We start from the raw sequence: 14,685 nt of genomic DNA, 5'->3' as shown, positions 1-14,685 counted from the left end.
TGGGAGGATCACCTGAGCCTGGGAGAATGAGGTTGCAGTGAGCTGAGATGGTGCCACTGCATTCCAGCCTGGGTGAAAGATTGAGACCTTATCTGAAAAAAAAAAAAAAAAAAGAAAAAAAGAAAAGAAAAAAGGAAATACCTGAGACCAAGTAATTTACAAGAAAATAGTTTAATTAGCTCACAGTTATACAGGTTACATAGGAAACACAGATAGCTCCAGCATCTGCTTCGGGGGAGTCTCTGGAAGCTTCCAATCACGGTAGAAGGCCAAGCGGGAGCTTGCCCCTCCATCACCGGATGAGAACAGGAGCAAGAGGGTGGGGCTGGGGGAGGTGCTGCGCTTTACAACAACCAGATCTCAAGAGAACTCACTCGGAATCGCGAGAACAGCACCAAGCCATGAGGGATCCTCCCCTACGACCCAAACACCTCCCACCAGGCCCCACCTCCGACACTGAAGATTACAGTTCAACATGAGATTCGAGTGGGGACAGATACCCAAAATCACATCATGCTGTATTCCTGAACGCTCTCATTATCATGGCGCTATTCCTTTACATGACTCTAGCTTTGTAGCATTCTATGGTGTGCCCTGTGGCCTCCCCTGCGTGAGCCTTCCCTGAGCCTGTGAGATCTGCAGGGCCAAGCGCCATCGTGCCAGGGCACAGAGGACAATACTGTTCAGAGAGGTGAGCTGACCTACCCGAGGGTGCCCAGCACGGTGGGCAGAGCTCAGCTGGGGGACCTGTGTCTTCTGATGGTCTTTCCTATCCCACACCACCTCTTGCCTGAAAGGGGAGTGACATGCAGTTTTTAAAAATTGTACATAACATAAAATTATCATTTTAACCATTTTATTTTATTTTAGGCAGAGTCTCGTTTTGTCACCTAGGCTGGTGTGCAGTGGCACGATCTCAGCTCACTGTAACCTCCGTCTCCCAGGTTCAAGCCATCCTCCTGCCTCAGCCTCCAGAGTAGCTGGGACTACAGGCATGTGTGCCATCATGCCTGGCTAATTTTTGTTTTTTTTGTTTTTTATTTATTTTTGTTTGTTTGTTTTTGAGACGAAGTCTCACTCTGTCACCAGGCTGGAGTGCAGTGGCATGATCTCAGCTCACTGTAACCTCCTTCTCCCAGGTTCAAGCCATCCTCCTGCTGGACTACAGGCTTGTGTGCCATCATGCCTGGCTAATTTTTGTTTTTTTTGTTTTTTATTTATTTTTGTTTGTTTGTTTTTGAGACGAAGTCTCACTCTGTCAGTCACCAGGCTGGAGTGCAGTGGCGTGATCTCAGCTCACTGCAACCTCCGCCTCCTGGGTTCAAGCAATCCTCCTGCCTCAGCCTCCCAGGTAGCTGGGATTATAGGCGACCGCCACCACGCCCAGCTAATTTTTGGTATTTTTAGTAGAGACGGGGTTTCACTTTGTTGGCGAGGTTGGTCTCATACTTCTGACCTCGTGATCTACCTGCCTCAACCTCCCAAAGTGCTGGGATTACAGGCGTGAGCCACCGTGCCCGGCCCAGGACTTCATTCCTTTTTATGGCTGAATAATATTCTGTTGCATAGATGCAGGAATCATATTTCGTTCATTCATTCATCAGCTGATGGACATTTAGATTGTGTCCACCTTTTGGGTGTTATGAATAATGCTGCTATAAACACGTGTGCTCAAATGTTGTTTGAAGACCTGTGTTTATTTCTCTTGGGTTTATATCTAGGAATGGAATTGCTGGGGCCTATGGGTAATTCTAAGTTTAACTTATTAAGAAACCCGAATTAACTTTGAACTTGCCCTTGGTTACAGTTTGTGAAAATTAAGATAGAGCTGGCATTTCTGACTTGCACCTGAGTTCATTGACATGGTGGTCTCCTGGTTCTCAGGGGGACAGAAATACATGCCTAGGCTAGGCCCCCACACAGCTCTGAAGAGCTGTCATTTATTAAATGACATGTCATTTATTAAAGCCTCAAGTTTATGGCCCAGTCTGGGAATAACAGAGTTGCTCAGAAGAGGTGAGCATAGTCAGCGGACGAGCCTGGGTAACGTGGTGAGACCCTGTTGAAGCTGGTGAAACTCTACAAAAAATACAGAAATTAGCCGGGTGTGTTGGTGTGTGCCTGTAGTCCCAGCTACTCGAGAGGCTGAGGTGGGAGGATCATTTGAGCCTCGGAAAGCTGAGGCTGCAGTGAGCCGTAACTGTGGCCCCTGTCCTCAGCCCAGGTGACAGAGAAGTGGGTGGAGAGATGTGTTGGTGGAGGTGCTCTTGTGTGATCTTGAAGGAACAGGGTGTGATGGGACTGGGTGGCCGTCGGATGCCCTTCCTGGGTGCCTGATGGATGGAATTCAGAGGTGAGGATGTGTTCCATGCCATGGCCCTCACCAGCATGAAGAAGGCACACAGGGGGCAGTGTGGAGGATCCAACAAACCTGCTTCAAGGCCAGCTCCTCCCTAAACCTCAGATTTTCCATCTGCAGAATGGGACTGCCCATCTGAATCTAAATGCTGAGGTTTGGCGGTCACATGCACAAACGCACAAGCGCGTCGGTGCCCGTCCTCGCGAACTCCAGAAATGGCCGCTGGCATCGTTATGACGACTCTTAGGGCTGTGTGGCCTTGGAAACTCCCCCTCCCAGGTCCCGGGGCCCAAGCTGGCCCTGAGGAATCTTGCTCTCGATAAGAAAGCAGGAGGGCAGATTCCATTTAAATGATCACCCCCCAGTTTGAAACATGTTCCTTCAACAATTTCTGAACTGTTTCACCGTGTGAGTTCCCCTGAACTGCTAATATCTTCAGGGATTTAAAAAACATATTTGCAACAAAGAGGTCTTTGTCTGCCGGGCCGGGGCAGCCTGGCAGGGATGTTACCTGAAACCTGATCGTCAGACGCTGGCCACAAACCTGCCGCATTGTGTCCCAGTGGCGACAGTGGTGATGGCGGGCTGGATTAAATCGGGCCTTTTGTCGTGGCGGGAAGGGCCACCAGCCACGTGACATGGGGTGGTGGTGGGGTGGTAGGGGAGGCTTAACTCTGCAGGCCCTGAGGCCGGCAGCCCCCCTTCCCTGATATTTCCGCGTGTTGGTGATCTCATCACAGCAGGCTGTGGAGAGGGCACCAGCGCCGTCCTCAGTTTCCCCACGCGGAGCAGGGAGCAGGGGATGGACTGAGTCACATGAGTGGCACTGCTGGGATTTGAACTTGGATCTAAATGTTATCCCTGAACTCCTCTGTGGGACCAGATGCTAGGTTTTAGGTCCAATCGCTCTGCAGACATATGCTAAGTATCTACCATGTGTCACCCCTCTGCAGGCACTGGGGACCCAGTAATGAGTAAAGTGAAGACATTGGTTCATTCATTCATTCACTCATTCGTTCATCCAGTACTGGTTGAGGCGAGTTTGATGAGAACGGATAGAGGGGCTGTTCAGCAGGTCGCACACTGTGCAATCCACCTGGCTCACTCATGCCTTGTCACACAGACCCAGGGCTCAGAAGGATGACCAGGGTTCTAGCTTTTTCCCTGTCGTTTTCTCAATGCCCCGGGTCATGACTAGCACATAGCACGTGCTCAAAAAAAGAAAAAAGATGCACTGGGCTTGGTGGCTCACGCCTGTAATCCCAGCACTTTGGGAGGCCGAAGTAGTGGATCACGAAGTCAGGAGGTCAAGACCAGCCCGGCCAAGATGGTGAAACCTCGTCTCTACTAAAAATACAAAAATTAGCCAGGTGTAGTGGCAGGCACCTGTAATCCCACCTATTCAGGAGGCTGAGGCAGAAAACTACTTGAATCTTGGAGGCGGAGATTGCAGTGAACTGAGATAGCTCCACTGCACTCCAGCCTGGGTGACAGAGTGAGACTCTGTCTCAAAAGAAAAAAAAAAATTAAATGCAGCTCCACAGCAGCATTATTCACAATAGGCAAAAGGTAGAAACTACCCAAATGTCCACTGATGTGGAAAAACAGGATGTGGTATATCCATATAATGGAATATTACTCAGCCATAAAAAGGAATGAAGTGCTGAGACACACTGAACATGGACAGACCTGGGAAACATTCTGCTAAGTGGAAGCAGCCAGCCACAAAAGGTCACATAGTATGTGATTCCTTTTATAAGAAGTGTCTAGAATAGGCAACTCCACAGAGACAGAAAGTGGATTGGTGGTTGCCAGGGGCTGGGGGAGGGGCGAATGGGGAGTGACTGCTTAATGGGTGTGGGGTTTCCTTTTGGGGTGATTAAAATGTTTGGAACTAGATAGAAGATTTGGATTCAGGGACACACAGGAGGACACCACATGAAAACAAAGGCAGGGATTGGGAGGACGCCTCTGCAGGCCCAGGAAAGTCAGAGGTTGCTGGGAGCCTCCAGAAGCTGGAAGAGGTGAGGAAAAACTCTGCCCTAGAGCCCCGCGGAGAAGCAGGCTCTGCTCCCACCTCGACTGCAGAAGTCTGGCCTCCAGGACTGTGAGAAAATACTTTTTTGTTCTTTTCAGCCAGCAGGCAGGTGGTACTTTGTTAGTTCCTGGGGCAGCCTGAGGAGGGGTCACTACCCATCCTGGTTCAACTGCTGAAAGATGATTTTTTTCTATGCCACATAGCGTCGAGACTGATGGAAAGAGGGTAGCTTAGGGGAAAGAAGGAAGGAGGGAGGGAGGGAGGAAGGAAGAGAAGGAGGAGCAGGAAGGAAGAACGAAGAAAGAGAGGAAAGGAAGGGAGGGAAGGAAGGGAAGGAAAAGAGGGAAAAGGAGAAAAGGAAGAAAGAAAGAAGGGAAAAAAGGAGGGAGGAAGGTGGGGAAGAAGGGAGGGAGGAAGGAAGAGGGATGAAAACGGAAAGAAAGGATGGAGAGAGGGAGGAGGGAGGGAAAGAAGGAAGGGGAAAAGGGAAGGAAAAGAGGAGAAAGAAAAAGGAAGAAAGGAAGGAAGGAGGGAAAGGAGGAAGAAAGAAAGAGAGAAACAACGAAAGCAGGGAGAGAGGAAAAGCATGATGTAAGAAATGTCGCAATCCGCTCTTGAGAGGACCATCTCCGGGAGGGGCGGGGCCTCATCAATTCCATTCAAGGCCAGCCTGGCCAACATGGTGAAACCCCATCTCTACGAAAAATACAAAAATTAGCCGGGCGTGGTGGCAGACACCTATAATCCCAGCTACTTGGGGGGCTGAGGCAGGAGAATCACTTGAGCACAGGTGGCAGAGGTTGCAGTGAGCCAAGATCACACCAGGGCACTCCGGCCTGAGCAACAAGAGTGAGACTCCATCTCAAAAAAAAAAAAATAATAATGGGCCTTGATTCAAAGTTGGAAATATACTTTTCACAAATGCAATAATTATATATATACATATATATATTTTTTTTTTTTGTAGAGACAGGGTCTCTCTCTGTTGCCCAGGCTGGCCTCGAACCTCTGGGCTTAAGCTATCCTCTTGCCTCAGCCTCCCAAAGTGCTGGGATTACAGGCATAAGCCAACTGTGCCTGCCCAGAATTTCATTTCTTTTTACGGCTGAGGAATATTCCATCGTGTGTACATACCACACTCCCTAAATGGCTTTTCAATCTACAAACTGGTCACCATCTGCCGTTTGAAAAGCACCAAGTAGGGCCTTGCAGGATGCATAGGAGTTTGTAAGACTGGACGGCAAGGGCCCTTCACTCCTTCATTCAGCAAATGAATGAAATACAAATGGAAGTGGCCCAAACCAGGAAGTACCCCTCCTGGCGGGATGCTCCTGATAGAGTGGTGGACGGGGATTCATTAAGGATCCCATGAGACAACGCTGCTGGATGTTTAGCTCCCCAGACCTGGGGGGTGGAAGAGCATTCCAGTGCGGGGTGATCTGGTGGGAGTGGCTGGGGGCGGGGTGCGGGGTGTTTCCCTGAGGATGTGGCGGCTGAGCTGAGGTATGCGTGTGCCTTCACTGAGCAAGAAGCCCTCCAGCCCTGGGCACAGCCCCTGCCATGGCCTGTGATGGGAGAAGGAGAGAGGGGCACAGGAGGGGCCAGAGCAGCCCTGCGGCAGGGACTGGGGCGGGCATGGCAAGGTCACCAGGGCGGGGCACGCAGGGCCTTGCAGACTGCTGTAAGGAATTTGATCTTTATTCTCAAAGGACAGATCCACTGAATATTCTAAGGACATGAGTGAGGGGCTGTGACCTGATTTTATCAGATTTAGAGCCCGGCTGCTGCCCAGGTCAGGAGAGTGGTGGCCAGGGCCAGGGAAGGAGGGGTAACATGGGGAAAGCCTTCTTTCTTCTTTGCTTTTTTTTTTTTTTTTTTGAGACAGAATCCTGCTCTGTCACCAGGCTGGAGTGCAGTGGCGTGATCTTGGCTTACTGCAACCTCTGCCTCCCGGGTTCAAGCAGTTCTCCTGCCTCAGCCTCCTGAGTAGCTGGGACTACAGGTGCATGCCACCATGCCTGGCTAATTTTTTTTTTTTTTTTTTTGTATATTAGTAGACATGGGATTTTACCAGGTTGCCCAGGCTGGTTTTGAACTCCTGAGCTCAGGCAATCCACCCACCTTGGCCTCCCAAAGTGCTGGGATTACAGGCATGAGCCACCGCGCCCAGCTGGGGGAGAGATTTCAACAGGAGCTGGGAGTGGGCTGAATCCGTGTGGGCACTTTGTGCATGTGGACACGTGTGCGTGTGTGTGCGTGTATGTGTGTGCACACCCGGCGAGCATTCAAGTCGGGGAACGCCCCCAAGCCTCCCTCTCTCCACCTGAGCCAAGAAGGTGCAGTGATCCCAGCAAGGGCCAGGGTGACCCAGTGCCTGGTGGCAATCCCCTCCTCCAGGCCTGCCCTTTGGAGTGTCATTGGGTCCCTGTGCCTCCTGCTCCTGCTGTCTCCCCGCTCTCTGTGATTTAAGAGGCATTTTCCTTTTGGGTGATATAGATTCCAAAATGCAGCATCCATCTCCTGGGCTTGGTGAGGCCGGCCTGTCTGAGTTACAGCAGATTGCTTTCTGTGCGGGGAAGGGGGGCGGAGGGCACCCGTTTGCTCTTAATGCTCTCTGGGCTCGGAACATTTGAGCAAACATTCCTGGCCGCTTTGGAAGTTTGGAAACGCAGATGAGCTCATTGGAGCCAGAGGTGGGGGCAGCTGGCGCCTGCAGCCTGCCCAGAGCTCACCAGGTGGCCCGGTGGCAAATGTCAGAGGCTGGCAGCTGAGCCTCAGCTGGGGTGGAGGTGGCCAAGAGAGGGAGGCCCCTGCACCGCTGGGGCCAGGCCCAGAGAACCCGGGGCGAGTCCTCCGCTCAGCACTGCTCCTCCTTGCTGGCAGTGCCTTGGCATGGCGGGGCCTCCGGACCGGAGCCAGGAGTCTCAGGACCTCGCAGTCGGGGTCTAAGGGGAGAGGAGGAAAGAGAGCAGGCACCTCATCAATTCAGGGCTGCCCCGCAGGGAGCCACCCGCCCGGCAGGGGCCTGGCTCCATGTAGTAGCTGCTGTTTATTGAGTGTTAACTACGTGCTAAGTGCTCTGCGCCTGTTCACCCCCCTGACAACTCCAGAGAAGAGTATCCTCCTCACTTGACAACTGGGGAAACTGAGGCTCAAGGAGGCTCACCATGTGCAGCTGAGCCTGAGGCTGACCCTGTTCACCTCTGGACCACATTGCCTTCCTGCTATGCACAAAACAACAATTAGAGGAAGAGCTGGTAACACTGTCACGGGGCAAGCGGCGATGATTTGTGAACTTTTCCAAGGATCTGATCAAATAAGCACATTACTCACTCCCTCTGGGCTCCGCTTCCTCGTTGGGTGGGAAGGGCCCTTCAAAGCCCATCAGTCCCGTCATCATCACTTTATAATCCCTCAGACAGCATGACTGATGGTGGGGGTGGGCAGTGGGGTGCCCGAGGGTTCCCTGGGGGTTCCCTTTGTTTCCTCCCTTTGGGCAATAAGTGCCAGCTCTTCTTTTGGTGGAACTCTCCCCAAGCCGCTTCTCAAAGCAGTGTGCTGCCTCTAGGTTCCCTTCCATAAAATGGGCGCACATCTATCCCTGCAGTACAATACTCTATGGAGAGGCGCCCACGTCATGGTGAGTGCTCAGAGACGGAAGGCTGCTCTCCTCCTATCCTGATCTTTGGAGGATGCTCGCAAGGCACACCCCATGTCTTACACCGGGGCACACTTCCAGGGGCCCCTAGAGAGGAGGCTTCTTTTCTCACCTCCCAGTGATGGCGCATGGCTGCAGAGCTTAACCTACACCATTTCATTCCTTCCTCACACATGTCCTGTGCTGTAGGTACTGCTGGAAACCGATTTTACAGATGAGGAAACTGAGGCACAGAGAAGGGAATGACCCGATCAAGGTCACAGATCTCAGATCTATGTGATGCTTGAAGCCACCCCAGCACACCCCTCTGTAAGGAAAGCGAAGAGGGAGCAAACAGGGACGTACCTGCCACATGCTGGCTGCTGTCGCTGCTGACACTGGGAGGAACTCGGTTTCAGACTCCAGCTGCACCCAGAGCTCCTTCCTGGAAGATAAGCTCAGGCCGGGTCTTGGCTTTGGGGGTGGTTCCTTCCAGCACTTGCTCCTAACCTCGGTGGAGACAGGGCTTGCAGCTGCGGGTGTCGGAGAGGGTAGGGGACGAGGGATGAGGGTGACAACTGACAGTGTGATTTGAAAGGCGTCGGCTAAGGACTGGTCCATCCCAAGTTTCCCCATCATAGAGGCTAACTTGGTTCTGTTTACGAGGCCGGCTTTCCAGCGAGGTTCTCAGTGGTAAGGAGCCGGCATTGCTGATGGCTGCAGAGAGGCAGAACGAAGAGGTGGGGAGGGAGGGGCTTGTGAGCGTGCTAAATAGGTTTGTTGAATAATTATAAACCCTGCTGAACTTCTGCATTTTCTGACTAATTGTGTGGTATGTGATGCTTTATGTGTGATGCCTGGTTTCCCCCCCCCCCCCCTTTTTTTTGCTGAATAGGGACTTTTTCAAGGGCAGGGTAACTGGGCCCTGGGTTCGCTGGGGCCTCTGTTCCAGCCTGTGGGGCTGGTTTGAGTTATTTTGGGAGCAGGCCCTGGGTTCAGCATGCTTTGCTTAGAGGATGGAAAATAGAAGCTCATAGCTGGATGCCGGCTGGGAGAGAGAAACCCACGTAGATGGAGACATGGGCAGGATGGCTTTAGGACCCTAGGATCCGAGCATGAAACAGGCCTTGCCCTGCAGCGTGGTGTGGCTTTGAAGGAGTCACTGGTTGTACTAATCCGTCTCCATTCCAGAGGATCATGGAGATGCTGACTTTCTACGGTTGCTTTCTGGATTCAGCCAGGTCTAAGAGAGTTTCTGTGCACAGAAAAGGGGAGGTTCATAGCACCGTGGCAATTTGTGTTTCCAAGCAAGGGTCTCATTTCTGATCCTCCACGTCACAGCCAAGCGTGTTGCTGTGCAGTTGAGATACTGGCTATGGCTCTGAGCTAGACTCATGAAAAAGGAGCGTTCCCCCGGGAAGGCTGGGTTGTCCAGGAGATCGGGGGGCTAGAGGCAAGCTGTGGAGCCTCGGCCCCACGTGTCTGGTACCTGGGAAGTTGAAATGCCCTATGGCGGTCACAGCTTTTCTGCTCTGCATGTGGCCCTGCCAGGCCAAGTGCGGGGAACACTTCTTGTTCCAGATGTCTTTTTTTTTTTTTTTTTAGATGGAGTCTCATTCTGTCGCCCAGGCTGGAGTGCAGTGGCACGATCTCAGCTCATTGCAACCTCTGTCTCCTGGGTTCAAGCGATTCTCCTGCCTCAGCCTCCCGAGTAACTGGGACTACAGGGGCATGCCACCACACCTGGCTAATTTTTTGTATTTTTAGTTGAGATGGGGTTTCACTGTGTTGGCCAGGACGGTCTTGAACTCCTGACCTTGTGATCTGCCCGCCTTGGCCTCCCAAAGTGCTGGGATTGCAGGCATGAGCCACCGCGCCCAGTGTTCCAGGCATCTTTTAAAGGGAAATTCAGTGGCTCCCTATACTGAAACCCTGTGATCAGACCTCAGAGACCCCAGAGAAGCAATGAAGTAAAGAAAACAATAGAGAAGGCAGGGACCCCTCTTTAGGGCTGGAAATCTCTGGGGGCTGAGAATGACCCAGGGCCAAGCAGCAGAACGGCGGGCAAGGCTTCTTCTTTCCAGACGGTAGCACTGGGTTTGAGAGAGGGTTTTGTGACGGGCATGTGGACTAATGGAGAAGTCACACCAGGCCTGGTTTGAGTCCTGGCTCTGACTCTTACCTGCTAGGGAGAGCTCCTTCACCTCTCTGTGCCTCAGTTTTCACTTTTATAAAATGGGAAAAAGAATAGAACCTACCTCACAGGGTAGCTATGTAATATACTAATACTATAAAATATAATGTCGTACACATACAATTTACATGAATCATGTCGTGGGGACTGGGTACTTTCTCACATTTTTGCCTCCCTCACCTGCTTGGAGACAGGTCAGGGGGTGGTGGTACTGGGCTTTGAACCTTGGAGATTGGGCTCTCAAATAGAAATGCCCCTAAACCTACCCCAACTGAGAAATGGGCAGGAGGTCCCACTCTGCCGAGAACAGTGTCTATAGTCACTGAGCCAAGAGGGGACTCTTGTCTGTGCACGCGACTGAGATGGGAGAGCCAGCAGGCATGATCTTGCTCTGTGCTGGCTGCTAGGGTGCAAATCTGAGACTTCTCCTCTCCCAAGCCCCATTTCCAGGGAAACCAGGTAAAGATGGCTCCTGGGGCCACATTGAAGGCAAAGAAAAGGGAGACCCTCAGCTCTCCAGGGATCTTTTAAAACTCCCCCTGGAAGGTCTCTTGGTCTTGCTTTAAACCTTCCCATAGCTCCCCAGAACAATGTCCACACTTTCCTACCTGGCCTTGAAGTCCTCCTGATTCTGCCCTTTCCTCATCCCACTCTAAACTCACTTCTGCTTGGACCTTCCTGCATCCCATCTAACATGATTCCTCCTCTTGGAAGGTCCTGTGATCCCATTTGGTTGTCAAACTCCTATTTTACCTTCAAAACCCAACATTAGGAATCCTTCTCTATTTTCCCTCTTTCCTGGCACAGTTATTTTAACCCTCAGAGGTGTATAATGTAGTCCTTTCCCATCAAATACTAGGCTTCCTTTGATCTGGCTTGAAGGCTGGGACTGTGTCATCTACATTTTCTTTTTGAGCTCCTTGGCCAGGCCCTGGCATACCGTAAGCATTTGGTATGTACGTAATGAACAGATCGAGGAGAGACCCCGAAAGATAGACATTGTATGTAGCCAGACGGACGAGGTGCCGTGGGTTAGCCAACAGCAGACTGTAGCTCCAGGAAGGCCTCACGTCTTCTGACTCCAGTCACCTGCCCTCTTCTCTGTCCTGGCCGCAGCTGGGGCTTCCTGCGATCGTGGCTCTGTTCTGCACCTCCCCCCATCCAAACACAGAAGAAATAATAATGGTCATAGGAGGGGCTGCCATTTAATAAATGTCTGTCCTGAGCCATACTCTGTGCCACTCTGCAAGCATTGTCTCCAGACCCTGTGCTCTATAGCAAACGGCCGTGATGTCGCTTTCCAACAGGGGAAACTGAGGTTCCAAGTAAAAAGTATTTTGCTTAAGGTCACGTAGCTCATAAGTGGTGAAGACAAGATTGGAACCTGGATCTGTAACGCCCAAGTCCTTGCCCTTTCCGCCATTGGCCCACTGGAGGGCTTGTTCCAGCGATCGTGGATGTCAGGAGAAGTAGCCCCACCTCCCGTCCTTCTCGGAACACCGCTTGAAAGAAAGACTTGAACTGCTGTGATTGAGGTGAGTTTCCAAGTTCCAAAGGGGATGGGGGTTAGAGGAAGAAGGCTAAGGATATTGATCTGTGTGTGTGTGTTTGTACTAGTTTCCTGTGTGTGTGTGGATGAGGCAGACACAGAATAATAGGAATCATAATTATGATAACATTTGGTAATAATGGCAGTAATAATAAAGGATGCTAACGCTTCTTGGCACTTACCGCGTCCCCTGCACTGTGCTAAGTGCTTTATCTGAATGATCATATTCAGATAGAGCAGGCAGTGGGGAAGAGCCAGGCCTCAGGGTCAGGAGATTAGAATCTCAGCTCTGCCACTGTTGGACTTTGGGAAAGTCCCTTGACTGGTGTGAGCCTCTGTCTCCTCATCTGTAGAATGGGTTCGGAGTCCCCACCTCATGGGGTTGCTGTACAGGCCTGACACGGAAGGAGCCTTCAGTGTCCTGAAGCCAGTGGGCAGAACTTGTCCACTGTGGAGAGGGATGTGTGTGTCTGTGTGTGTGTGCTGACGTTCACACACTATGGAGGTGTATGCATGCGTGAGTGTGTATGTGTGCTGACGTTCACACACTATGGAGGTGTATGCATGTGTGAGTGTGTATGTGTGCTGACATTCACACACTATGGAGGAGTATGCGTGTGTGTGTGTGTGTGCTGACGTTCACACACTATGGAGGTGTATGCATGTGTGTGTATGTGTGCTGACGTTCACACACTATGGAGGTGTATGCGTGTGTGAGTGTGTATGTGTGCTGACGTTCACACACTATGGAGGAGTATGCGTGTGTGAGTGTGTATGTGTGTGTGTGCTGACATTCACGAACTATGGAGGTATATGTGTGTGTGTATGTGCTGGCAGTCACACACTATGGAGGTGTATGCATGCCTGTGTGTGTGTGTGTGTGCTGACATTCACATTCTATGGAGGTGTATGTGTGTGTGAGCACATGTATGTGACATAGCCACATATTATGGAGGTGTATGTGTGTGTGTGCGTGCTGACATCCACACACCACGGAGGTGTATATGTGTGACTGTGTTGACATCCACACACCATGGAGGAGTGCGTGTGTGTGTGTGTGTGTGTGTGTGTGAGTACATGTATGCTGATATTACTCTGTGTGTATGTGAGTGTGTTTGCTGACACAACCACACACTATGGAGGGGTGTGTGTGTGTGTGTGTGTGTGCTGACATCCACACACCTATGGAGGTGTACATATGTGTGTGTGTGTACATGTATGCAGACATAGCCACACACCATGGAGGTGTATGTGTGAGTGTGTGTGAGTGCATGTATGCTGATATTGCTGTGGTGTGTGTGTGTGTGAGTGCACGTATTTGCTGACACAGCCACACACTATAGAGGTGTGCGTGTGTGTGTGTGTGTGCTGACATCCACACACCATGGAGGTGTTTGTGTGTGAGTACATGCTGATATTGCTCTGTGTGTGTGAGAGAGTGCGTGTGTTTGCTGACACAGCCACATACTATGGAGGGGAGTGTGTACGTGTGTCTGTGCTGGTGTTGGGGGCCTACTGGGCAGATGTCTGTCCTGAGCAGCACTCTGTGCCACTCTGCAAGCACTGTCTCCGATCCCTATGCCAGTAAGTCTCATGGGTGAAGGATATTGGGTGCGGGTTGCTTTGTGTTTCTGCAGAGTGGGAAGCTTGCTGGTGGGGCGTCAGGCTGGGCTGGGGCTCCTGGGCTCGCTGAGATGTGCCAGGCTCTCCACATCAGTAGCGAGTGTTCTGGGCAGCTCCCTGGGGGCCATCCCAGGCAGTTCCCCACTTGTCACCAGCTTAAAACCTCCCTGTCCAGCTCTAGTGCCCCATGCAGCTGTGTCTCCTCCTTCCCTTGCCCAGGGGGCCTCCTTTGGCCTTTGCCCGCACACTCAGCGCCCCTGGAGGGGGGACCTGGGGAGGGAGGAGGATGGAGAAAGGCCTGGTCGGCAGAGGGCCCTGAGGCTCCTGCTGCTCCCAGCTCTGCGCCTGCGGGGACTTTGAATTCGTCTGAGCGCTAGGGGGCAATGTGTCTGTTCCAAAGCAACACGGCGGGACCTTGCGGGAGAAAGTACACACAGGCACACGCAGGGGCGCCCACACTGTGGAGGCGCACACGCCGGCGCATACCCGGGCACAGATGGGCACAGGCTGTGAGGCACACGCCCTCACACTCGCAGGAAAAACAGATACACTCGAGCAGAGATACACACTTAGAAGGGGCAAGGCAACTGCACACACAGGCACAGACGCGGTGGCTCACACAGAAATGCGGGGTTGGGGGACAGGCAGCGCATGTGCACCAAGACACCCAAAGATCCACGCACGCACACCCACACAGGCATGGACAGAAGCACAGGCTGATGTCCTGCCACCCGCACACAAGCAAAAGCACAAAATGCAGACATGTGCCACACACCCGCACAGCATTTTCAGTGTTGAGAAAGGTGACCCAGACATACATCCTGAACAGAAACTCCACCAGGTCTGAACACTCCCTTCTTTCAGCCACTCACACACCTTGTAGAGCTAACTCTTGGAAACAGCCCCAGAAAAATACTCCCACACCCCCCCTCCCTGGAGCACACGGAATTATTCCACAGGAAACCTGCCCAGGTGTGCTGGAGACCCCCCCACCCCAGCCCTGTGTGAAGTCATGCCTCAGCTCTGCACACACCGGGTCCAGGTCTCCCCAGACTTCAGGCCTGTGAGCCATTCTTACAACCCCCCGGCCCACCCCAAGCTCCAGACAGGTCCCCACTTTTCCTTATTTCCTCCAGACACAGAGACACAGACACTCATAGTTGCCTCGGGAGACACCAGTAGTGGGACTGAGTGTGGGACCCAGTGCTGTGGATGATGCCCAGGCCTTTGGCCATGTGGGGCCCTCTTCCTTACAACCATTTTTTCCCTATTGCCTCCACCGTTT

This window comes from Sapajus apella, unplaced genomic scaffold, assembly GCF_009761245.1.
Source record: "Sapajus apella isolate SASKATOON/1434 unplaced genomic scaffold, GSC_monkey_1.0 scaffold95, whole genome shotgun sequence".
Lineage (NCBI taxonomy): Eukaryota > Metazoa > Chordata > Mammalia > Primates > Cebidae > Sapajus > Sapajus apella.
Note: the sequence above shows the minus strand (reverse complement) of the source record.